The following is a 23,589-nucleotide window of genomic DNA, read 5'->3' on the forward strand; positions in this document are numbered from 1 at the left end:
TGGTGTAAGTGGCCTCAATAGCAACTAATGCCCTGGTGTGGTGTAAGTGGCCTCAGCCAGCAGCCACAGGCCCTGGTGTGGTGTAAGTGGCCTCAGCCAGAGCCACAGGTCCGGGTGTGGTGTAAGTGGCCTCAGCCAGAGCCACAGGTCCTGGTGTGGTGTAAGTGGCCTCAGCCAGTGCCACAGGCCCTGGTGTGGTGTAAGTGGCCTCAGCCAGCAGCCACAGGCCCTGGTGTGGTGTAAGTGGCCTCAGCCAGCAGCCACAGGCCCTGGTGTGGTGTAAGTGGCCTCAGCCAGCAGCCACAGGCCCTGGTGTGGTGTAAGTGGCCTCAGCCAGAGCCACAGGTCCTGGTGTGGTGTAAGTGGCCTCAGCCAGTGCCACAGGCCCTGGTGTGGTGTAAGTGGCCTGAGCAAGAGCCACAGACCCTGTTGTGGTGTAATTGGCCTCAATAGCAACTAAGGCCCTGGTGTGGTGTAGGTGGCCTCAGCCAGCAGCCACAGGCCCTGGTGTGGTGTAAGTGGCCTCAGCCAGTGCCACAGGCCCTGGTGTGGTGTAAGTGGCCTGAGCAAGAGCCACAGGCCCTGGTGTGGTGTAAGTGGCCTCAGCCAGCAGCCACAGGCCCTGGTGTGGTGTAAGTGGCCTGAGCAAGAGCCACAGGCCCTGGTGTGGTGTAAGTGGCCTCAGCCAGAAGCCACAGGCACTGGTGTGGTGTAAGTGCCCTCAGCCAGCAGCCACAGGCCCTGGTGTGGTGTAAGTGACCTCAGCCAGCAGCCACAGGCCCTGGTGTGGTGTAAGTGGCCTCAGCCAGCAGCCACAGGCCCTGGTGTGGTGTAAGTGGCCTCAGCCAGTGCCACAGGCCCTGGTGTGGTGTAAGTGGCCTGAGCAAGAGTCACAGACCCTGGTGTGGTGTAATTGGCCTCAATAGCAACTAATGCCCTGGTGTGGTGTAGGTGGCCTCAGCCAGCAGCCACAGGCCCTGATGTGGTGTAAGTGGCCCCAGCCGGTCACTCAGGCCCTGGTGTGGTGTAGGTGGCATCAGCTAGCAGCACAAGACATTGGAAAAGAGCCAAAATCAATGTCGTTAATGTGCCCTCATTAATGGGCAGCTGCTTTTGGTCTTTTAATACACCCCTTCTCTGGATCAAAAGCGGTTCAATGACATGAAAATGAAAGGCTTACAGCACCAGGTATTCCCAGGTAGTCTCCCATCCAAGTACTAACCAAGCCCAGCCCTGCTTAGCTTCCGAGATCAGACGAGGTCGGGCATGCTCAGGGTGGTATGGCCGTAAGCTGCTGGCCCCAGCACAATGTCTCAATTTATGGATTCAACTGATTAGGTGGCAAGTACCTGAAGTTACGAAGACAATCCTTTAACCATACCTGCATGTTTGCATAATACCCTAACCCAAAGGCTCAGTTTAGCATTTATCTAACAGCACAGGCCCTGGATTGTTGAAGATGGCCTCAGGAACCAGCACAGGGCCTGGTGTGTTGTACATGGCCACAGCTAGCAACACAGGGCCTGGTTTGGTGAAGATGGCCTCGGCCAGAAGCGCAGGGCCTGGTGTGATGTGAGTGGCCTGAGCAAGAGCCACAGGCCCTGGTGTGGTGTAAGTGGCCTCAGCCAGAAGCCACAGGCACTGGTGTGGTGTAAGTGGCCTCAGCCAGCAGCCACAGGCCCTGGTGTGGTGTAAGTGGCCTCAGCCAGCAGCCACAGGCCCTGGTGTGGTGTAAGTGGCCTCAGCCAGCAGCCACAGGCCCTGGTGTGGTGTAAGTGGCCTCAGCCAGCAGCCACAGGCCCTGGTGTGGTGTAAGTGGCCTCAGCCAGAGCCACAGGCCCTGGTGTAGTGTAAGTGGCCTCAGCCAGTGACACAGGCCCTGGTGTGGTGTAAGTGGCCTGAGCAAGAGCCACAGACCCTGGTGTGGTGTAAGTGGCCTCAATAGCAACTAATGCCCTGGTGTGGTGTAGGTGGCCTCAGCCAGCAGCCACAGGCCCTGGTGTGGTGTAAGTGGCCTCAGCCAGCAGCCACAGGCACTGGTGTGGTGTAAGTGGCCTCAGCCAGCAGCCACAGGCACTGGTGTGGTGTAAGTGGCCTCAGCCAGCAGCCACAGGCACTGGTGTGGTGTAAGTGGCCTCAGCCAGCAGCCACAGGCCCTGGTGTGGTGTAAGTGGCCTGAGCCAGCAGCCACAGGCCCTGGTGTGGTGTAAGTGGCCTCAGCCAGAAGCCACAGGCACTGGTGTGGTGTAAGTGCCCTCAGCCAGCAGCCACAGGCCCTGGTGTGGTGTAAGTGACCTCAGCCAGCAGCCACAGGCCCTGGTGTGGTGTAAGTGGCCTCAGCCAGCAGCCACAGGCCCTGGTGTGGTGTAAGTGGCCTCAGCCAGTGCCACAGGCCCTGGTGTGGTGTAAGTGGCCTGAGCAAGAGTCACAGACCCTGGTGTGGTGTAATTGGCCTCAATAGCAACTAATGCCCTGGTGTGGTGTAGGTGGCCTCAGCCAGCAGCCACAGGCCCTGGTGTGGTGTAAGTGGCCTCAGCCAGTGCCACAGGCCCTGGTGTGGTGTAAGTGGCCTGAGCAAGAGCCACAGGCCCTGGTGTGGTGTAAGTGGCCTCAGCCAGCAGCCACAGGCCCTGGTGTGGTGTAAGTGGCCTGAGCAAGAGCCACAGGCCCTGGTGTGGTGTAAGTCGCCTCAGCCAGAAGCCACAGGCACTGGTGTGGTGTAAGTGCCCTCAGCCAGCAGCCACAGGCCCTGGTGTGGTGTAAGTGACCTCAGCCAGCAGCCACAGGCCCTGGTGTGGTGTAAGTGGCCTCAGCCAGCAGCCACAGGCCCTGGTGTGGTGTAAGTGGCCTCAGCCAGTGCCACAGGCCCTGGTGTGGTGTAAGTGGCCTGAGCAAGAGTCACAGACCCTGGTGTGGTGTAATTGGCCTCAATAGCAACTAATGCCCTGGTGTGGTGTAGGTGGCCTCAGCCTGCAGCCACAGGCCCTGATGTGGTGTAAGTGGCCCCAGCCGGTCACTCAGGCCCTGGTGTGGTGTAGGTGGCATCAGCTAGCAGCACAAGACATTGGAAAAGAGCCAAAATCAATGTCGTTAATGTGCCCTCATTAATGGGCAGCTGCTTTTGGTCTTTTAATACACCCCTTCTCTGGATCAAAAGCGGTTCAATGACATGAAAATGAAAGGCTTACAGCACCAGGTATTCCCAGGTAGTCTCCCATCCAAGTACTAACCAAGCCCAGCCCTGTTTAGCTTCCGAGATCAGACGAGGTCGGGCATGCTCAGGGTGGTATGGCCGTAAGCTGCTGGCCCCAGCACAATGTCTCAATTTATGGATTCAACTGATTAGGTGGCAAGTACCTGAAATTACGAAGACAATCCTTTAACCATACCTGCATGTTTGCATAATACCCTAACCCAAAGGCTCAGTTTAGCATTTATCTAACAGCACAGGCCCTGGATTGTTGAAGATGGCCTCAGGAACCAGCACAGGGCCTGGTGTGTTGTACATGGCCACAGCTAGCAGCACAGGGCCTGGTTTGGTGAAGATGGCCTCGGCCAGAAGCGCAGGGCCTGGTGTGATGTGAGTGGCCTGAGCAAGAGCCACAGGCCCTGGTGTGGTGTAAGTGGCCTCAGCCAGAAGCCACAGGCACTGGTGTGGTGTAAGTGGCCTCAGCCAGTAGCCACAGGCCCTGGTGTGGTGTAAGTGGCCTCAGCCAGCAGCCACAGGCCCTGGTGTGGTGTAAGTGGCCTCAGCCAGCAGCCACAGGCCCTGGTGTGGTGTAAGTGGCCTCAGCCAGCAGCCACAGGCCCTGGTGTGGTGTAAGTGGCCTCAGCCAGAGCCACAGGCCCTGGTGTAGTGTAAGTGGCCTCAGCCAGTGCCACAGGCCCTGGTGTGGTGTAAGTGGCCTGAGCAAGAGCCACAGACCCTGGTGTGGTGTAATTGGCCTCAATAGCAACTAATGCCCTGTTGTGGTGTATGTGGCCTCAGCCAGCAGCCACAGGCCCTGGTGTGGTGTAAGTGGCCTCAGCCAGTGCCACAGGCCCTGGTGTGGTGTAAGGGGCCTCATTAGCAACTAATGCCCTGGTGTGGTGTAAGTGGCCTCAGCCAGCAGCCACAGGCCCTGGTGTGGTGTAAGTGGCCTCAGCCAGCAGCCACAGGCCCTGGTGTGGTGTAAGTGGCCTCAGCCAGCAGCCACAGGCCCTGGTGTGGTGTAAGTGGCCTGAGCCAGCAGCCACAGGCCCTGGTGTGGTGTAAGTGGCCTCAGCCAGAAGCCACAGGCACTGGTGTGGTGTAAGTGCCCTCAGCCAGCAGCCACAGGCCCTGGTGTGGTGTAAGTGACCTCAGCCAGCAGCCACAGGCCCTGGTGTGGTGTAAGTGGCCTCAGCCAGCAGCCACAGGCCCTGGTGTGGTGTAAGTGGCCTCAGCCAGTGCCACAGGCCCTGGTGTGGTGTAAGTGGCCTGAGCAAGAGTCACAGACCCTGGTGTGGTGTAATTGGCCTCAATAGCAACTAATGCCCTGGTGTGGTGTAGGTGGCCTCAGCCAGCAGCCACAGGCCCTGGTGTGGTGTAAGTGGCCTCAGCCAGTGCCACAGGCCCTGGTGTGGTGTAAGTGGCCTGAGCAAGAGCCACAGGCCCTGGTGTGGTGTAAGTGGCCTCAGCCAGCAGCCACAGGCCTTGGTGTGGTGTAAGTGGCCTGAGCAAGAGCCACAGGCCCTGGTGTGGTGTAAGTGGCCTCAGCCAGAAGCCACAGGCACTGGTGTGGTGTAAGTGCCCTCAGCCAGCAGCCACAGGCCCTGGTGTGGTGTAAGTGACCTCAGCCAGCAGCCACAGGCCCTGGTGTGGTGTAAGTGGCCTCAGCCAGCAGCCACAGGCCCTGGTGTGGTGTAAGTGGCCTCAGCCAGTGCCACAGGCCCTGGTGTGGTGTAAGTGGCCTGAGCAAGAGTCACAGACCCTGGTGTGGTGTAATTGGCCTCAATAGCAACTAATGCCCTGGTGTGGTGTAGGTGGCCTCAGCCAGCAGCCACAGGCCCTGGTGTGGTGTAAGTGGCCTCAGCCAGTGCCACAGGCCCTGGTGTGGTGTAAGTGGCCTGAGCAAGAGCCACAGACCCTGGTGTGGTGTAATTGGCCTCAATAGCAACTAATGCCCTGGTGTGGTGTAAGTGGCCTCAGCCAGCAGCCACAGGCCCTGGTGTGGTGTAAGTGGCCTCAGCCAGCAGCCACAGGCCCTGGTGTGGTGTAAGTGGCCTCAGCCAGCAGCCACAGGCCCTGGTGTGGTGTAAGTGGCCTCAGCCAGAGCCACAGGCCCTGGTGTGGTGTAAGTGGCCTCAGCCAGTGCCACAGGCCCTGGTGTGGTGTAAGTGGCCTGAGCAAGAGCCAAAGACCCTGGTGTGGTGTAATTGGCCTCAATAGCAACTTATGCCCTGGTGTGGTGTAAGTGGCCTCAGCCAGCAGCCACAGGCCCTGGTGTGGTGTAAGTGGCCTCAATAGCAACTAATGCCCTGGTGTGGTGTAAGTGGCCTCAGCCAGCAGCCACAGGCCCTGGTGTGGTGTAAGTGGCCTCAGCCAGCAGCCACAGGCCCTGGTGTGGTGTAAGTGGCCTGAGCAAGAGCCACAGGCCCTGGTGTGGTGTAAGTGGCCTCAGCCAGAAGCCACAGGCACTGGTGTGGTGTAAGGGGCCTCAATAGCAACTAATGCCCTGGTGTGGTGTAAGTGACCTCAGCCAGCAGCCACAGGCCCTGGTGTGGTGTAAGTGGCCTCAGCCAGCAGCCACAGGCCCTGGTGTGGTGTAAGTGGCCTCAGCCAGTGCCACAGACCCTGGTGTGGTGTAATTGGCCTCAATAGCAACTAATGCCCTGGTGTGGTGTAAGTGGCCTCAGCCAGCAGCCACAGGCCCTGGTGTGGTGTAAGTGGCCTCAGCCAGCAGCCACAGGCCCTGATGTGGTGTAAGTGGCCCCAGCCGGTCACTCAGGCCCTGGTGTGGTGTAGGTGGCATCAGCTAGCAGCACAAGACATTGGAAAACAGCCAAAAGCAATGTCGTTAATGTGCCCTCATTAATGGGCAGCTGCTTTTGGTCTTTTAATACACCCCTTCTCTGGATCAAAAGCGGTTCAATGACATGAAAATGAAAGGCTTACAGCACCAGGTATTCCCAGGTAGTCTCCCATCCAAGTACTAACCAAGCCCAGCCCTGCTTAGCTTCCGAGATCAGACGAGGTCGGGCGTGCTCAGGGTGGTATGGCCGTAAGCTGCTGGCCCCAGCACAATGTCTCAATTTATGGATTCAACTGATTAGGTGGCAAGTACCTGAAGTTACGAAGACAATCCTTTAACCATACCTGCATGTTTGCATAATACCCTAACCCAAAGGCTCAGTTTAGCATTTATCTAACAGCACAGGCCCTGGATTGTTGAAGATGGCCTCAGGAACCAGCACAGGGCCTGGTGTGTTGTACATGGCCACAGCTAGCAGCACAGGGCCTGGTGTGATGTGAGTGGCCTCGGCCAGAAGCCACAGGCACTGGTGTGGTGTAAGTGGCCTCAGCCAGCAGCCACAGGCCCTGGTGTGGTGTAAGTGGCCTCAGCCAGCAGCCACAGGCCCTGGTGTGGTGTAAGTGGCCTCAGCCAGCAGCCACAGGCCCTGGTGTGGTGTAAGTGGCCTCAGCCAGAGCCACAGGTCCTGGTGTGGTGTAAGTGGCCTCAGCCAGTGCCACAGGCCCTGGTGTGGTGTAAGTGGCCTCAGCCAGAAGCCACAGGCCCTGGTGTGGTGTAAGTGGCCTCAGCCAGCAGCCACAGGCCCTGGTGTGGTGTAATTGGCCTCAGCCAGAGCCACAGGTCCTGGTGTGGTGTAAGTGGCCTCAGCCAGTGCCACAGGCCCTGGTGTGGTGTAAGTGGCCTGAGCAAGAGCCACAGACCCTGGTGTGGTGTAATTGGCCTCAATAGCAACTAATGCCCTGGTGTGGTGTAGGTGGCCTCAGCCAGCAGCCACAGGCCCTGGTGTGGTGTAAGTGGCCTCAATAGCAACTAATGCCCTGGTGTGGTGTAAGTGGCCTCAGCCAGCAGCCACAGGCCCTGGTGTGGTGTAAGTGGCCTCAGCCAGAGCCACAGGTCCTGGTGTGGTGTAAGGGGCCTCAATAGCAACTAATGCCCTGGTGTGGTGTAAGTGACCTCAGCCAGCAGCCACAGGCCCTGGTGTGGTGTAAGTGGCCTCAGCCAGCAGCCACAGGCCCTGGTGTGGTGTAAGTGGCCTCAGCCAGCAGCCACAGACCCTGGTGTGGTGTAATTGGCCTCAATAGCAACTAATGCCCTGGTGTGGTGTAAGTGGCCTCAGCCAGCTGCCACAGGCCCTGGTGTGGTGTAAGTGGCCTCAGCCAGCAGCCACAGGCCCTGATGTGGTGTAAGTGGCCCCAGCCGGTCACTCAGGCCCTGGTGTGGTGTAGGTGGCATCAGCTAGCAGCACAAGACATTGGAAAACAGCCAAAAGCAATGTCGTTAATGTGCCCTCATTAATGGGCAGCTGCTTTTGGTCTTTTAATACACCCCTTCTCTGGATCAAAAGCGGTTCAATGACATGAAAATGAAAGGCTTACAGCACCAGGTATTGCCAGGTAGTCTCCCATCCAAGTACTAACCAAGCCCAGCCCTGCTTAGCTTCCGAGATCAGACGAGGTCGGGCGTGCTCAGGGTGGTATGGCCGTAAGCTGCTGGCCCCAGCACAATGTCTCAATTTATGGATTCAACTGATTAGGTGGCAAGTACCTGAAGTTACGAAGACAATCCTTTAACCATACCTGCATGTTTGCATAATACCCTAACCCAAAGGCTCAGTTTAGCATTTATCTAACAGCACAGGCCCTGGATTGTTGAAGATGGCCTCAGGAACCAGCACAGGGCCTGGTGTGTTGTACATGGCCACAGCTAGCAGCACAGGGCCTGGTGTGATGTGAGTGGCCTGAGCCAGAAGCCACAGGCACTGGTGTGGTGTAAGTGGCCTCAGCCAGCAGCCACAGGCCCTGGTGTGGTGTAAGTGGCCTCAGCCAGCAGCCACAGGCCCTGGTGTGGTGTAAGTGGCCTCAGCCAGCAGCCACAGGCCCTGGTGTGGTGTAAGTGGCCTCAGCCAGAGCCACAGGTCCTGGTGTGGTGTAAGTGGCCTCAGCCAGTGCCACAGGCCCTGGTGTGGTGTAAGTGGCCTCAGCCAGAAGCCACAGGCCCTGGTGTGGTGTAAGTGGCCTCAGCCAGCAGCCACAGGCCCTGGTGTGGTGTAATTGGCCTCAGCCAGAGCCACAGGTCCTGGTGTGGTGTAAGTGGCCTCAGCCAGTGCCACAGGCCCTGGTGTGGTGTAAGTGGCCTGAGCAAGAGCCACAGACCCTGGTGTGGTGTAATTGGCCTCAATAGCAACTAATGCCCTGGTGTGGTGTAGGTGGCCTCAGCCAGCAGCCACAGGCCCTGGTGTGGTGTAAGTGGCCTCAATAGCAACTAATGCCCTGGTGTGGTGTAAGTGGCCTCAGCCAGCAGCCACAGGCCCTGGTGTGGTGTAAGTGGCCTCAGCCAGAGCCACAGGTCCGGGTGTGGTGTAAGTGGCCTCAGCCAGAGCCACAGGTCCTGGTGTGGTGTAAGTGGCCTCAGCCAGTGCCACAGGCCCTGGTGTGGTGTAAGTGGCCTCAGCCAGCAGCCACAGGCCCTGGTGTGGTGTAAGTGGCCTCAGCCAGCAGCCACAGGCCCTGGTGTGGTGTAAGTGGCCTCAGCCAGCAGCCACAGGCCCTGGTGTGGTGTAAGTGGCCTCAGCCAGAGCCACAGGTCCTGGTGTGGTGTAAGTGGCCTCAGCCAGTGCCACAGGCCCTGGTGTGGTGTAAGTGGCCTGAGCAAGAGCCACAGACCCTGTTGTGGTGTAATTGGCCTCAATAGCAACTAAGGCCCTGGTGTGGTGTAGGTGGCCTCAGCCAGCAGCCACAGGCCCTGGTGTGGTGTAAGTGGCCTCAGCCAGTGCCACAGGCCCTGGTGTGGTGTAAGTGGCCTGAGCAAGAGCCACAGGCCCTGGTGTGGTGTAAGTGGCCTCAGCCAGCAGCCACAGGCCCTGGTGTGGTGTAAGTGGCCTGAGCAAGAGCCACAGGCCCTGGTGTGGTGTAAGTGGCCTCAGCCAGAAGCCACAGGCACTGGTGTGGTGTAAGTGCCCTCAGCCAGCAGCCACAGGCCCTGGTGTGGTGTAAGTGACCTCAGCCAGCAGCCACAGGCCCTGGTGTGGTGTAAGTGGCCTCAGCCAGCAGCCACAGGCCCTGGTGTGGTGTAAGTGGCCTCAGCCAGTGCCACAGGCCCTGGTGTGGTGTAAGTGGCCTGAGCAAGAGTCACAGACCCTGGTGTGGTGTAATTGGCCTCAATAGCAACTAATGCCCTGGTGTGGTGTAGGTGGCCTCAGCCAGCAGCCACAGGCCCTGATGTGGTGTAAGTGGCCCCAGCCGGTCACTCAGGCCCTGGTGTGGTGTAGGTGGCATCAGCTAGCAGCACAAGACATTGGAAAAGAGCCAAAATCAATGTCGTTAATGTGCCCTCATTAATGGGCAGCTGCTTTTGGTCTTTTAATACACCCCTTCTCTGGATCAAAAGCGGTTCAATGACATGAAAATGAAAGGCTTACAGCACCAGGTATTCCCAGGTAGTCTCCCATCCAAGTACTAACCAAGCCCAGCCCTGCTTAGCTTCCGAGATCAGACGAGGTCGGGCATGCTCAGGGTGGTATGGCCGTAAGCTGCTGGCCCCAGCACAATGTCTCAATTTATGGATTCAACTGATTAGGTGGCAAGTACCTGAAGTTACGAAGACAATCCTTTAACCATACCTGCATGTTTGCATAATACCCTAACCCAAAGGCTCAGTTTAGCATTTATCTAACAGCACAGGCCCTGGATTGTTGAAGATGGCCTCAGGAACCAGCACAGGGCCTGGTGTGTTGTACATGGCCACAGCTAGCAACACAGGGCCTGGTTTGGTGAAGATGGCCTCGGCCAGAAGCGCAGGGCCTGGTGTGATGTGAGTGGCCTGAGCAAGAGCCACAGGCCCTGGTGTGGTGTAAGTGGCCTCAGCCAGAAGCCACAGGCACTGGTGTGGTGTAAGTGGCCTCAGCCAGCAGCCACAGGCCCTGGTGTGGTGTAAGTGGCCTCAGCCAGCAGCCACAGGCCCTGGTGTGGTGTAAGTGGCCTCAGCCAGCAGCCACAGGCCCTGGTGTGGTGTAAGTGGCCTCAGCCAGCAGCCACAGGCCCTGGTGTGGTGTAAGTGGCCTCAGCCAGAGCCACAGGCCCTGGTGTAGTGTAAGTGGCCTCAGCCAGTGACACAGGCCCTGGTGTGGTGTAAGTGGCCTGAGCAAGAGCCACAGACCCTGGTGTGGTGTAAGTGGCCTCAATAGCAACTAATGCCCTGGTGTGGTGTAGGTGGCCTCAGCCAGCAGCCACAGGCCCTGGTGTGGTGTAAGTGGCCTCAGCCAGCAGCCACAGGCACTGGTGTGGTGTAAGTGGCCTCAGCCAGCAGCCACAGGCACTGGTGTGGTGTAAGTGGCCTCAGCCAGCAGCCACAGGCACTGGTGTGGTGTAAGTGGCCTCAGCCAGCAGCCACAGGCCCTGGTGTGGTGTAAGTGGCCTGAGCCAGCAGCCACAGGCCCTGGTGTGGTGTAAGTGGCCTCAGCCAGAAGCCACAGGCACTGGTGTGGTGTAAGTGCCCTCAGCCAGCAGCCACAGGCCCTGGTGTGGTGTAAGTGACCTCAGCCAGCAGCCACAGGCCCTGGTGTGGTGTAAGTGGCCTCAGCCAGCAGCCACAGGCCCTGGTGTGGTGTAAGTGGCCTCAGCCAGTGCCACAGGCCCTGGTGTGGTGTAAGTGGCCTGAGCAAGAGTCACAGACCCTGGTGTGGTGTAATTGGCCTCAATAGCAACTAATGCCCTGGTGTGGTGTAGGTGGCCTCAGCCAGCAGCCACAGGCCCTGGTGTGGTGTAAGTGGCCTCAGCCAGTGCCACAGGCCCTGGTGTGGTGTAAGTGGCCTGAGCAAGAGCCACAGGCCCTGGTGTGGTGTAAGTGGCCTCAGCCAGCAGCCACAGGCCCTGGTGTGGTGTAAGTGGCCTGAGCAAGAGCCACAGGCCCTGGTGTGGTGTAAGTCGCCTCAGCCAGAAGCCACAGGCACTGGTGTGGTGTAAGTGCCCTCAGCCAGCAGCCACAGGCCCTGGTGTGGTGTAAGTGACCTCAGCCAGCAGCCACAGGCCCTGGTGTGGTGTAAGTGGCCTCAGCCAGCAGCCACAGGCCCTGGTGTGGTGTAAGTGGCCTCAGCCAGTGCCACAGGCCCTGGTGTGGTGTAAGTGGCCTGAGCAAGAGTCACAGACCCTGGTGTGGTGTAATTGGCCTCAATAGCAACTAATGCCCTGGTGTGGTGTAGGTGGCCTCAGCCTGCAGCCACAGGCCCTGATGTGGTGTAAGTGGCCCCAGCCGGTCACTCAGGCCCTGGTGTGGTGTAGGTGGCATCAGCTAGCAGCACAAGACATTGGAAAAGAGCCAAAATCAATGTCGTTAATGTGCCCTCATTAATGGGCAGCTGCTTTTGGTCTTTTAATACACCCCTTCTCTGGATCAAAAGCGGTTCAATGACATGAAAATGAAAGGCTTACAGCACCAGGTATTCCCAGGTAGTCTCCCATCCAAGTACTAACCAAGCCCAGCCCTGTTTAGCTTCCGAGATCAGACGAGGTCGGGCATGCTCAGGGTGGTATGGCCGTAAGCTGCTGGCCCCAGCACAATGTCTCAATTTATGGATTCAACTGATTAGGTGGCAAGTACCTGAAATTACGAAGACAATCCTTTAACCATACCTGCATGTTTGCATAATACCCTAACCCAAAGGCTCAGTTTAGCATTTATCTAACAGCACAGGCCCTGGATTGTTGAAGATGGCCTCAGGAACCAGCACAGGGCCTGGTGTGTTGTACATGGCCACAGCTAGCAGCACAGGGCCTGGTTTGGTGAAGATGGCCTCGGCCAGAAGCGCAGGGCCTGGTGTGATGTGAGTGGCCTGAGCAAGAGCCACAGGCCCTGGTGTGGTGTAAGTGGCCTCAGCCAGAAGCCACAGGCACTGGTGTGGTGTAAGTGGCCTCAGCCAGTAGCCACAGGCCCTGGTGTGGTGTAAGTGGCCTCAGCCAGCAGCCACAGGCCCTGGTGTGGTGTAAGTGGCCTCAGCCAGCAGCCACAGGCCCTGGTGTGGTGTAAGTGGCCTCAGCCAGCAGCCACAGGCCCTGGTGTGGTGTAAGTGGCCTCAGCCAGAGCCACAGGCCCTGGTGTAGTGTAAGTGGCCTCAGCCAGTGCCACAGGCCCTGGTGTGGTGTAAGTGGCCTGAGCAAGAGCCACAGACCCTGGTGTGGTGTAATTGGCCTCAATAGCAACTAATGCCCTGTTGTGGTGTATGTGGCCTCAGCCAGCAGCCACAGGCCCTGGTGTGGTGTAAGTGGCCTCAGCCAGTGCCACAGGCCCTGGTGTGGTGTAAGGGGCCTCATTAGCAACTAATGCCCTGGTGTGGTGTAAGTGGCCTCAGCCAGCAGCCACAGGCCCTGGTGTGGTGTAAGTGGCCTCAGCCAGCAGCCACAGGCCCTGGTGTGGTGTAAGTGGCCTCAGCCAGCAGCCACAGGCCCTGGTGTGGTGTAAGTGGCCTGAGCCAGCAGCCACAGGCCCTGGTGTGGTGTAAGTGGCCTCAGCCAGAAGCCACAGGCACTGGTGTGGTGTAAGTGCCCTCAGCCAGCAGCCACAGGCCCTGGTGTGGTGTAAGTGACCTCAGCCAGCAGCCACAGGCCCTGGTGTGGTGTAAGTGGCCTCAGCCAGCAGCCACAGGCCCTGGTGTGGTGTAAGTGGCCTCAGCCAGTGCCACAGGCCCTGGTGTGGTGTAAGTGGCCTGAGCAAGAGTCACAGACCCTGGTGTGGTGTAATTGGCCTCAATAGCAACTAATGCCCTGGTGTGGTGTAGGTGGCCTCAGCCAGCAGCCACAGGCCCTGGTGTGGTGTAAGTGGCCTCAGCCAGTGCCACAGGCCCTGGTGTGGTGTAAGTGGCCTGAGCAAGAGCCACAGGCCCTGGTGTGGTGTAAGTGGCCTCAGCCAGCAGCCACAGGCCTTGGTGTGGTGTAAGTGGCCTGAGCAAGAGCCACAGGCCCTGGTGTGGTGTAAGTGGCCTCAGCCAGAAGCCACAGGCACTGGTGTGGTGTAAGTGGCCTCAGCCAGTGCCACAGGCCCTGGTGTGGTGTAAGTGGCCTGAGCAAGAGCCACAGGCCCTGGTGTGGTGTAAGTGGCCTCAGCCAGCAGCCACAGGCCTTGGTGTGGTGTAAGTGGCCTGAGCAAGAGCCACAGGCCCTGGTGTGGTGTAAGTGGCCTCAGCCAGCAGCCACAGGCCCTGGTGTGGTGTAAGTGACCTCAGCCAGCAGCCACAGGCCCTGGTGTGGTGTAAGTGGCCTCAGCCAGCAGCCACAGGCCCTGGTGTGGTGTAAGTGGCCTCAGCCAGTGCCACAGGCCCTGGTGTGGTGTAAGTGGCCTGAGCAAGAGTCACAGACCCTGGTGTGGTGTAATTGGCCTCAATAGCAACTAATGCCCTGGTGTGGTGTAGGTGGCCTCAGCCAGCAGCCACAGGCCCTGGTGTGGTGTAAGTGGCCTCAGCCAGTGCCACAGGCCCTGGTGTGGTGTAAGTGGCCTGAGCAAGAGCCACAGACCCTGGTGTGGTGTAATTGGCCTCAATAGCAACTAATGCCCTGGTGTGGTGTAAGTGGCCTCAGCCAGCAGCCACAGGCCCTGGTGTGGTGTAAGTGGCCTCAGCCAGCAGCCACAGGCCCTGATGTGGTGTAAGTGGCCCCAGCCGGTCACTCAGGCCCTGGTGTGGTGTCGGTGGCATCAGCTAGCAGCACAAGACATTGGAAAACAGCCAAAAGCAATGTCGTTAATGTGCCCTCATTAATGGGCAGCTGCTTTTGGTCTTTTAATACACCCCTTCTCTGGATCAAAAGCGGTTCAATGACATGAAAATGAAAGGCTTACAGCACCAGGTATTCCCAGGTAGTCTCCCATCCAAGTACTAACCAAGCCCAGCCCTGCTTAGCTTCCGAGATCAGACGAGGTCGGGCGTGCTCAGGGTGGTATGGCCGTAAGCTGCTGGCCCCAGCACAATGTCTCAATTTATGGATTCAACTGATTAGGTGGCAAGTACCTGAAGTTACGAAGACAATCCTTTAACCATACCTGCATGTTTGCATAATACCCTAACCCAAAGGCTCAGTTTAGCATTTATCTAACAGCACAGGCCATGGATTGTTGAAGATGGCCTCAGGAACCAGCACAGGGCCTGGTGTGTTGTACATGGCCACAGCTAGCAGCACAGGGCCTGGTTTGGTGAAGATGGCCTCGGCCAGAAGCGCAGGGCCTGGTGTGATGTGAGTGGCCTGAGCAAGAGCCACAGGCCCTGGTGTGGTGTAAGTGGCCTCAGCCAGAAGCCACAGGCACTGGTGTGGTGTAAGTGGCCTCAGCCAGCAGCCACAGGCCCTGGTGTGGTGTAAGTGGCCTCAGCCAGCAGCCACAGGCCCTGGTGTGGTGTAAGTGGCCTCAGCCAGCAGCCACAGGCCCTGGTGTGGTGTAAGTGGCCTCAGCCAGTGCCACAGGCCCTGGTGTGGTGTAAGTGGCCTCAGCCAGAGCCACAGGCCCTGGTGTGGTGTAAGTGGCCTCAGCCAGAAGCCACAGGCACTGGTGTGGTGTAAGGGGCCTCAATAGCAACTAATGCCCTGGTGTGGTGTAAGTGACCTCAGCCAGCAGCCACAGGCCCTGGTGTGGTGTAAGTGGCCTCAGCCAGCAGCCACAGGCCCTGGTGTGGTGTAAGTGGCCTCAGCCAGTGCCACAGACCCTGGTGTGGTGTAATTGGCCTCAATAGCAACTAATGCCCTGGTGTGGTGTAAGTGGCCTCAGCCAGCAGCCACAGGCCCTGGTGTGGTGTAAGTGGCCTCAGCCAGCAGCCACAGGCCCTGGTGTGGTGTAAGTGGCCTCAATAGCAACTAATGCCCTGGTGTGGTGTAAGTGGCCTCAGCCAGCAGCCACAGGCCCTGGTGTGGTGTAAGTGGCCTCAGCCAGAGCCACAGGTCCGGGTGTGGTGTAAGTGGCCTCAGCCAGAGCCACAGGTCCTGGTGTGGTGTAAGTGGCCTCAGCCAGTGCCACAGGCCCTGGTGTGGTGTAAGTGGCCTCAGCCAGCAGCCACAGGCCCTGGTGTGGTGTAAGTGGCCTCAGCCAGCAGCCACAGGCCCTGGTGTGGTGTAAGTGGCCTCAGCCAGCAGCCACAGGCCCTGGTGTGGTGTAAGTGGCCTCAGCCAGCAGCCACAGGCCCTGGTGTGGTGTAAGTGGCCTCAGCCAGAGCCACAGGTCCTGGTGTGGTGTAAGTGGCCTCAGCCAGTGCCACAGGCCCTGGTGTGGTGTAAGTGGCCTGAGCAAGAGCCACAGACCCTGTTGTGGTGTAATTGGCCTCAATAGCAACTAAGGCCCTGGTGTGGTGTAGGTGGCCTCAGCCAGCAGCCACAGGCCCTGGTGTGGTGTAAGTGGCCTCAGCCAGAGCCACAGGTCCTGGTGTGGTGTAAGTGGCCTCAGCCAGTGCCACAGGCCCTGGTGTGGTGTAAGTGGCCTGAGCAAGAGCCACAGACCCTGTTGTGGTGTAATTGGCCTCAATAGCAACTAAGGCCCTGGTGTGGTGTAGGTGGCCTCAGCCAGCAGCCACAGGCCCTGGTGTGGTGTAAGTGGCCTCAGCCAGCAGCCACAGGCCCTGGTGTGGTGTAAGTGGCCTCAGCCAGCAGCCACAGGCCCTGATGTGGTGTACGTGGCCCCAGCTGGTCACTCAGGCCCTGGTGTGGTGTAGGTGGCATCAGCTAGCAGCACAAGACATTGGAAAACAGCCAAAAGCAATGTCGTTAATGTGCCCTCATTAATGGGCAGCTGCTTTTGGTCTTTTAATACACCCCTTCTCTGGATCAAAAGCGGTTCAATGGCATGAAAATGAAAGGCTTACAGCACCAGGTATTCCCAGGCGGTCTCCCATCCAAGTACTAACCAAGCCCAGCCCTGCTTAGCTTCCGAGATCAGACGAGGTCGGGCGTGCTCAGGGTGGTATGGCCGTAAGCTGCTGGCCCCAGCACAATGTCTCAATTTATGGATTCAACTGATTAGGTGGCAAGTACCTGAAGTTACGAAGACAATCCTTTAACCATACCTGCATGTTTGCATAATACCCTAACCCAAAGGCTCAGTTTAGCATTTATCTAACAGCACAGGCCCTGGATTGTTGAAGATGGCCTCAGGAACCAGCACAGGGCCTGGTGTGTTGTACATGGCCACAGCTAGCAGCACAGGGCCTGGTTTGGTGAAGATGGCCTCGGCCAGAAGCGCAGGGCCTGGTGTGATGTGAGTGGCCTGAGCAAGAGCCACAGGCCCTGGTGTGGTGTAAGTGGCCTCAGCCAGAAGCCACAGGCACTGGTGTGGTGTAAGTGGCCTCAGCCAGCAGCCACAGGCCCTGGTGTGGTGTAAGTGGCCTCAGCCAGCAGCCACAGGCCCTGGTGTGGTGTAAGTGGCCTCAGCCAGCAGCCACAGGCCCTGGTGTGGTGTAAGTGGCCTCAGCCAGAGCCACAGGCCCTGGTGCGGTGTAAGTGGCCTCAGCCAGTGCCACAGGCCCTGGTGTGGTGTAAGTGGCCTGAGCAAGAGCCACAGGCCCTGGTGTGGTGTAAGTGGCCTCAGCCAGCAGCCACAGGCCCTGGTGTGGTGTAAGTGGCCTCAGCCAGCAGCCACAGGCCCTGGTGTGGTGTAAGTGGCCTCAGCCAGCAGCCACAGGCCCTGGTGTGGTGTAAGTGGCCTCAGCCAGAGCCACAGGCCCTGGTGTAGTGTAAGTGGCCTCAGCCAGTGCCACAGGCCCTGGTGTGGTGTAAGTGGCCTGAGCAAGAGCCACAGACCCTGGTGTGGTGTAATTGGCCTCAATAGCAACTAATGCCCTGGTGTGGTGTAGGTGGCCTCAGCCAGCAGCCACAGGCCCTGGTGTGGTGTAAGTGGCCTCAGCCAGTGCCACAGGCCCTGGTGTGGTGTAAGGGGCCTCAATAGCAACTAATGCCCTGGTGTGGTGTAAGTGGCCTCAGCCAGCAGCCACAGGCACTGGTGTGGTGTAAGTGCCCTCAGCCAGCAGCCACAGGCCCTGGTGTGGTGTAAGTGGCCTCAGCCAGCAGCCACAGGCCCTGGTGTGGTGTAAGTGGCCTCAGCCAGCAGCACAGGCCCTGGTGTGGTGTAAGTGGCCTGAGCAAGAGCCACAGGCCCTGGTGTGGTGTAAGTGGCCTCAGCCAGAAGCCACAGGCACTGGTGTGGTGTAAGTGCCCTCAGCCAGCAGCCACAGGCCCTGGTGTGGTGTAAGTGACCTCAGCCAGCAGCCACAGGCCCTGGTGTGGTGTAAGTGGCCTCAGCCAGCAGCCACAGGCCCTGGTGCGGTGTAAGTGGCCTCAGCCAGTGCCACAGGCCCTGGTGTGGTGTAAGTGGCCTGAGCAAGAGCCACAGACCCTGGTGTGGTGTAATTGGCCTCAATAGCAACTAATGCCCTGGTGTGGTGTAAGTGGCCTCAGCCAGCAGCCACAGGCCCTGGTGTGGTGTAAGTGGCCTCAGCCAGCAGCCACAGGCCCTGATGTGGTGTAAGTGGCCCCAGCCGGTCACTCAGGCCCTGGTGTGGTGTAGGTGGCATCAGCTAGCAGCACAAGACATTGTAAAACAGCCAAAAGCAATGTCGTTAATGTGCCATCATTAATGGGCAGCTGCTTTTGGTCTTTTAATACACCCCTTCTCTGGATCAAAAGCGGTTCAATGACATGAAAATGAAAGGCTTACAGCACCAGGTAGTCTCCCATCCAAGTACAAACCAAGCCCAGCCCTGCTTAGCTTCCGAGATCAGACGAGGTCGGGCGTGCTCAGGGTGGTATGGCCGTAAGCTGCTGGCCCCAGCACAATGTCTCAATTTATGGATTCAACTGATTAGGTGGCAAGTACCTGAAGTTACGAAGACAATCCTATAACCATACCTGCATGTTTGCATAATACCCTAACCCAAAGGCTCAGTTTAGCATTTATCCAACAGCACAGGCCCTGGATTGTTGAAGATGGCCTCAGGAACCAGAACAGGGCCTGGTGTGTTGTACATGGCCACAGCTAGCAGCACAGGGCCTGGTTTGGTGAAGATGGCCTCGGCCAGAAGCACAGGGCCTGGTGTGATATGAGTGGCCTGAGCAAGAGCCACAGGCCCTGGTGTGGAGTAAGTGGCCTGAGCAAGAGCCACAGGCCCTGGTGTGGTGTAAGTGGCCTGAGCAAGAGCAACAGGCCCTGGTGTGGTGTAATTGGCCTCAATAGCAACTAAGGCCCTGGTGTGGTGTATGTGACCTCAGCCAGCAGCCACAGGCCCTGGTGTGGTGTAAGTGGCCTCAGAAGCAAATAAGGCCGTGGTGTTGTGTATGTGGCCTCAGCCAGCAGCCACAGGCCCTTGGTGTGGTGTAAGTGGCCTCAGCCAGCAGCCACAGGCCCTGGTGTGGTGTGGGTGGCCTCATCCAGCAGCCACAGGCCCTGATGTGGTGTAAGTGGCCTCAGCCAGAGCCACAGGCCCTGGTGTGGTGTAAGTGGCCTCAGCCAGAGCCACAGGGTCTGGTGTGATATGAGTGGCCTGAGCAAGAGCCACAGGCCCTGGTGTGGTGTAAGTGGCCTCAGCCAGCAGCCACAGGCCCTGGTGTGGTGTGGGTGGCCTCAGCCAGCAGCCACAGGCCCTTGGTGTGGTGTAAGTCGCCTCATCCAGCAGCCACAGGCCCTGATGTGGTGTAAGTGGCCTCAGCCAGAGCCACAGGCCCTGGTGTGGTGTAAGTGGCCTCAGCCAGAGCCACAGGCCCTGATGTGGTGTAAGTGGCCCCAGCCGGTCACTCAGGCCCTGGTGTGGTGTAGGTGGCATCAGCTAGCAGCACAAGACATTGGAAAACAGCCAAAAGCAGTGTCGTTAATGTGCCCTCATTAATGGGCAGCTGCTTTTGGTCTTTTAATACACCCCTTCTCTGGATCAAAAGCGGTTCAATGACATGAAAATGAAAGGCTTACAGCACCAGGTATTCCCAGGCAGTCTCCCATCCAAGTACTAACCAAGCCCAGCCCTTCTTAGCTTCCGAGATCAGACGAGGTCGGGCGTGCTCAGGGTGGTATGGCCGTAAGCTGCTGGCCCCAGCACAATGTCTCAATTTATGGATTCAACTGATTAGGTGGCAAGTACCTGAAGTTACGAAGACAATCCTATAACCATACCTGCATGTTTGCATAATACCCTAACCCAAAGGCTCAGTTTGGCATTTATCTAACAGCACAGGCCCTGGATTGTTGAAGATGGCCTCAGGAACCAGCACAGGGCCTGGTGTGTTGTACATGGCCACAGCAAGCAGCACAGGGCCTGGTTTGGTGAAGATGGCCTCGGCCAGAAGCACAGGGTCTGGTGTGATATGAGTGGCCTGAGCAAGAGCCACAGGCCCTGGTGTGGTGTAAGTGGCCTCAGCCAGCAGCCACAGGCCCTGGTGTGGTGTGGGTGGCCTCAGCCAGCAGCCACAGGCCCTTGTGTGGTGTAAGTGGCCTCAGCCAGCAGCCACAGGCCCTGGTGTGGTGTAAGTGACCTCAGCCAGTGCCACAGGCCCTGGTGTGGTGTAATTGGCCTCAATAGCAACTAAGGCCCTGGTGTTGTGTATGTGGCCTCAGCCAGCAGCCACAGGCCCTGGTGTGGTGTAAGTGGCCTCAATAGCAACTAATGCCCTGGTGTGGTGTAAGTGGCCTCAGCCAGCAGCCACAGGCACTGGTGTGGTGTAAGTGCCCTCAGCCAGCAGCCACAGGCCCTGGTGTGGTGTAAGTGGCATGAGCAAGAGCCACAGGCACTGGTGTGGTGTAAGTGGCCTCAGCCAGAAGCCACAGGCACTGGTGTGGTGTAAGTGCCCTCAGCCAGCAGCCACAGGCCCTGGTGTGGTGTAAGTGGCCTCAGCCAGCAGCCACAGGCCCTGGTGTGGTGTAAGTGGCCTCAGCCAGCAGCCACAGGCCCTGGTGTGGTGTAAGTGGCCTCAGCCAGTGCCACAGGCCCTGGTGTGGTGTAAGTGGCCTGAGCAAGAGCCACAGACCCTGGTGTGGTGTAATTGGCCTCAATAGCAACTAATGCCCTGGTGTGGTGTAAGTGGCCTCAGCCAGCAGCCACAGGCCCTGGTGTGGTGTAAGTGGCCTCAGCCAGCAGCCACAGGCCCTGATGTGGTGTAAGTGGCCCCAGCCGGTCACTCAGGCCCTGGTGTGGTGTAGGTGGCATCAGCTAGCAGCACAAGACATTGGAAAACAGCCAAAAGCAATGTCGTTAATGTGCCCTCATTAATGGGCAGCTGCTTTTGGTCTTTTAATACACCCCTTCTCTGGATCAAAAGCGGTTCAAAGACATGAAAATGAAAGGCTTACAGCACCTGGTATTCCAAGGAAGTCTCCCATCCAAGTACTAACCAAGAACAGCCCTGCTTAGCTTCCGAGATCAGACGTGGTCGGGCATGCTCAGGGTGGTATGGCCCTAAGCTGCTGGCCACAGCACAATGTCTCAATTTATGGATTCAAGTGATTAGGTGGCAAGTACCTGGAGTTACGAAGACAATCCTATAACCATACCTGCATGTTTGCATAATACCCTAACCCAAAGGCTCAGTTTAGCATTTATCCAACAGCACAGGCCCTGGATTGTTGAAGATGGCCTCAGGAACAAGAACAGGGCCTGGTGTGTTGTACATGGTCACAGCTAGCAGCACAGGGCCTGGTTTGGTGAAGATGGCCTCGGCCAGAAGCACAGGGCCTGGTGTGATATGAGTGGCCTGAGCAAGAGCCACAGGCCCTGGTGTGGTGTAAGTGGCCTGAGCAAGAGCCACAGGCCCTGGTGTGGTGTAAGTGGCCTCAGCCAGAGCCACAGGCCCTGGTGTGGTGTAAGTGGCCTCAGAAGCAAATAAGGCCGTGGTGTGGTGTAAGTGGCCTCAGCCAGAGCCACAGGCCCTGGTGTGGTGTAAGTGGCCTCAATAGCAACTAAGGCCCTGGTGTTGTGTAAGTGGCCTCATCCAGCAGCCACAGGCCTTGGTGTGGTGTAAGTCGCCTCATCCAGCAGCCACAGGCCCTGGTGTGGTGTAAGTGGCCTGAGCAAGAGCCACAGACCCTGGTGTGGTGTAATTGGCCTCAATAGCAAGTAAGGCCCTGGTGTGGTGTAGGTGGCCTCAGCCAGCAGCCACAGGCCCTGGTGTGGTGTAAGTGGCCCCAGCCGGTCACTCTGGCCCTGGTGTGGTGTAAGTGGCATCAGCTAGCAGCACAAGACATTGGAAAACAGCCAAAAGCAATGTCGTTAATGTGCCCTCATTAATGGGCAGCTGCTTTTGGTCTTTTAATACACCCCTTCTCTGGATCAAAAGCGGTTCAATGACATGAAAATGAAAGGCTTACAGCACTAGGTATTCCAAGGAAGTCTCCCATCCAAGTACTAACCAAGCCCAGCCCTGCTTAGCTTCCGAGATCAGACGAGGTCGGGCGTGCTCAGGGTGGTATGGCCGTAAGCTGCTGGCCCCAGCACAATGTCTCAATTTATGGATTCAACTGATTAGGTGGCAAGTACCTGAAGTTACGAAGACAATCCTATAACCATACCTGCATGTTTGCATAATACCCTAACCCAAAGGCTCAGTTTAGCATTTATCCAACAGCACAGGCCCTGGATTGTTGAAGATGGCCTCAGGAACCAGAACAGGGCCTGGTGTGTTGTACATGGCCACAGCTAGCAGCACAGGGCCTGGTTTGGTGAAGATGGCCTCGGCCAGAAGCACAGGGCCTGGTGTGATATGAGTGGCCTGAGCAAGAGCCACAGGCCCTGGTGTGGAGTAAGTGGCCTGAGCAAGAGCCACAGGCCCTGGTGTGGTGTAAGTGGCCTGAGCAAGAGCAACAGGCCCTGGTGTGGTGTAATTGGCCTCAATAGCAACTAAGGCCCTGGTGTGGTGTATGTGGCCTCAGCCAGCAGCCACAGGCCCTGGTGTGGTGTAAGTGGCCTCAGAAGCAAAAAAGGCCATGGTGTTGTGTATGTGGCCTCAGCCAGCAGCCACAGGCCCTTGGTGTGGTGTAAGTGGCCTCAGCCAGCAGCCACAGGCCCTGGTGTGGTGTAGGTGGCCTCAGCCAGCAGCCACAGGCCCTTGGTGTGGTGTAAGTCGCCTCATCCAGCAGCCACAGGCCCTGATGTGGTGTAAGTGGCCTCAGCCAGAGCCACAGGCCCTGGTGTGGTGTAAGTGGCCTCAGCCAGAGCCACAGGGTCTGGTGTGATATGAGTGGCCTGAGCAAGAGCCACAGGCCCTGGTGTGGTGTAAGTGGCCTCAGCCAGAAGCCACAGGCACTGGTGTGGTGTAAGTGGCCTCAGCCAGCAGCCACAGGCCCTGGTGTGGTGTAAGTGGCCTCAGCCAGCAGCCACAGGCCCTGGTGTGGTGTAAGTGGCCTCAGCCAGCAGCCACAGGCCCTGGTGTGGTGTAAGTGGCCTCAGCCAGCAGCCACAGGCCCTGGTGTGGTGTAAGTGGCCTCAGCCAGAGCCACAGGCCCTGGTGTAGTGTAAGTGGCCTCAGCCAGTGCCACAGGCCCTGGTGTGGTGTAAGTGGCCTGAGCAAGAGCCACAGACCCTGGTGTGGTGTAATTGGCCTCAATAGCAACTAATGCCCTGGTGTGGTGTAGGTGGCCTCAGCCAGCAGCCACAGGCCCTGGTGTGGTGTAAGTGGCCTCAGCCAGTGCCACAGGCCCTGGTGTGGTGTAAGGGGCCTCAATAGCAACTAATGCCCTGGTGTGGTGTAAGTGGCCTCAGCCAGCAGCCACAGGCACTGGTGTGGTGTAAGTGGCCTCAGCCAGCAGCCACAGGCCCTGGTGTGGTGTAAGTGGCCTCAGCCAGCAGCCACAGGCCCTGGTGTGGTGTAAGTGGCCTGAGCCAGCAGCCACAGGCCCTGGTGTGGTGTAAGTGGCCTCAGCCAGAAGCCACAGGCACTGGTGTGGTGTAAGTGCCCTCAGCCAGCAGCCACAGGCCCTGGTGTGGTGTAAGTGACCTCAGCCAGCAGCCACAGGCCCTGGTGTGGTGTAAGTGGCCTCAGCCAGCAGCCACAGGCCCTGGTGTGGTGTAAGTGGCCTCAGCCAGTGCCACAGGCCCTGGTGTGGTGTAAGTGGCCTGAGCAAGAGTCACAGACCCTGGTGTGGTGTAAGTGGCCTGAGCAAGAGCCACAGACCCTGTTGTGGTGTAATTGGCCTCAATAGCAACTAAGGCCCTGGTGTGGTGTAAGTGACCTCAGCCAGCAGCCACAGGCCCTGGTGTGGTGTAAGTGGCCTCAGCCAGCAGCCACAGGCCCTGGTGTGGTGTAAGTGGCCTCAGCCAGTGCCACAGACCCTGGTGTGGTGTAATTGGCCTCAATAGCAACTAATGCCCTGGTGTGGTGTAAGTGGCCTCAGCCAGCAGCCACAGGCCCTGGTGTGGTGTAAGTGGCCTCAGCCAGCAGCC

The 23,589-nt window shown here is 58.3% G+C and overlaps 10 non-coding genes and 2 pseudogenes across 10 annotated transcripts; all 12 read right to left on the bottom strand.

Moving 5' to 3' along the window:
• Positions 1-1,173: 1,173 nt before the first annotated feature.
• Positions 1,174-1,292, bottom strand: LOC145426693 (5S ribosomal RNA). The gene has a single exon (XR_013907404.1). It is a non-coding gene; the product is annotated as a 5S ribosomal RNA (ribosomal RNA).
• Positions 1,293-3,181: 1,889 nt separating this feature from the next.
• LOC145426907 (5S ribosomal RNA) lies at positions 3,182-3,300 on the bottom strand. The gene has a single exon (XR_013907628.1). It is a non-coding gene; the product is annotated as a 5S ribosomal RNA (ribosomal RNA).
• A 2,829-nt stretch (positions 3,301-6,129) lies between these two features.
• Positions 6,130-6,248, bottom strand: LOC145427842 (5S ribosomal RNA). The gene has a single exon (XR_013908384.1). It is a non-coding gene; the product is annotated as a 5S ribosomal RNA (ribosomal RNA).
• Positions 6,249-7,581: 1,333 nt separating this feature from the next.
• Positions 7,582-7,700, bottom strand: LOC145427166 (5S ribosomal RNA). Its single transcript, XR_013907894.1, has one exon. It is a non-coding gene; the product is annotated as a 5S ribosomal RNA (ribosomal RNA).
• Positions 7,701-9,623: 1,923 nt separating this feature from the next.
• On the bottom strand, positions 9,624-9,742 carry LOC145426694 (5S ribosomal RNA). Its single transcript, XR_013907405.1, has one exon. It is a non-coding gene; the product is annotated as a 5S ribosomal RNA (ribosomal RNA).
• Positions 9,743-11,631: 1,889 nt separating this feature from the next.
• Positions 11,632-11,750, bottom strand: LOC145426908 (5S ribosomal RNA). The gene has a single exon (XR_013907629.1). It is a non-coding gene; the product is annotated as a 5S ribosomal RNA (ribosomal RNA).
• Positions 11,751-14,029: 2,279 nt separating this feature from the next.
• LOC145427843 (5S ribosomal RNA) lies at positions 14,030-14,148 on the bottom strand. Its single transcript, XR_013908385.1, has one exon. It is a non-coding gene; the product is annotated as a 5S ribosomal RNA (ribosomal RNA).
• Positions 14,149-16,031: 1,883 nt separating this feature from the next.
• On the bottom strand, positions 16,032-16,150 carry LOC145427611 (5S ribosomal RNA). The gene has a single exon (XR_013908152.1). It is a non-coding gene; the product is annotated as a 5S ribosomal RNA (ribosomal RNA).
• Positions 16,151-17,878: 1,728 nt separating this feature from the next.
• Positions 17,879-17,987, bottom strand: LOC145427480 (5S ribosomal RNA; annotated as a pseudogene).
• Positions 17,988-19,123: 1,136 nt separating this feature from the next.
• Positions 19,124-19,242, bottom strand: LOC145427058 (5S ribosomal RNA). Its single transcript, XR_013907782.1, has one exon. It is a non-coding gene; the product is annotated as a 5S ribosomal RNA (ribosomal RNA).
• A 1,255-nt stretch (positions 19,243-20,497) lies between these two features.
• LOC145427441 (5S ribosomal RNA) lies at positions 20,498-20,616 on the bottom strand (annotated as a pseudogene).
• Positions 20,617-21,511: 895 nt separating this feature from the next.
• Positions 21,512-21,630, bottom strand: LOC145426621 (5S ribosomal RNA). Its single transcript, XR_013907331.1, has one exon. It is a non-coding gene; the product is annotated as a 5S ribosomal RNA (ribosomal RNA).
• Positions 21,631-23,589: the final 1,959 nt, after the last annotated feature.

The sequence above is a fragment of the Astatotilapia calliptera genome, chromosome 3, assembly GCF_964374335.1.
Source record: "Astatotilapia calliptera chromosome 3, fAstCal68.1, whole genome shotgun sequence".
NCBI classification, from domain to species: Eukaryota; Metazoa; Chordata; class Actinopteri; order Cichliformes; family Cichlidae; genus Astatotilapia; species Astatotilapia calliptera.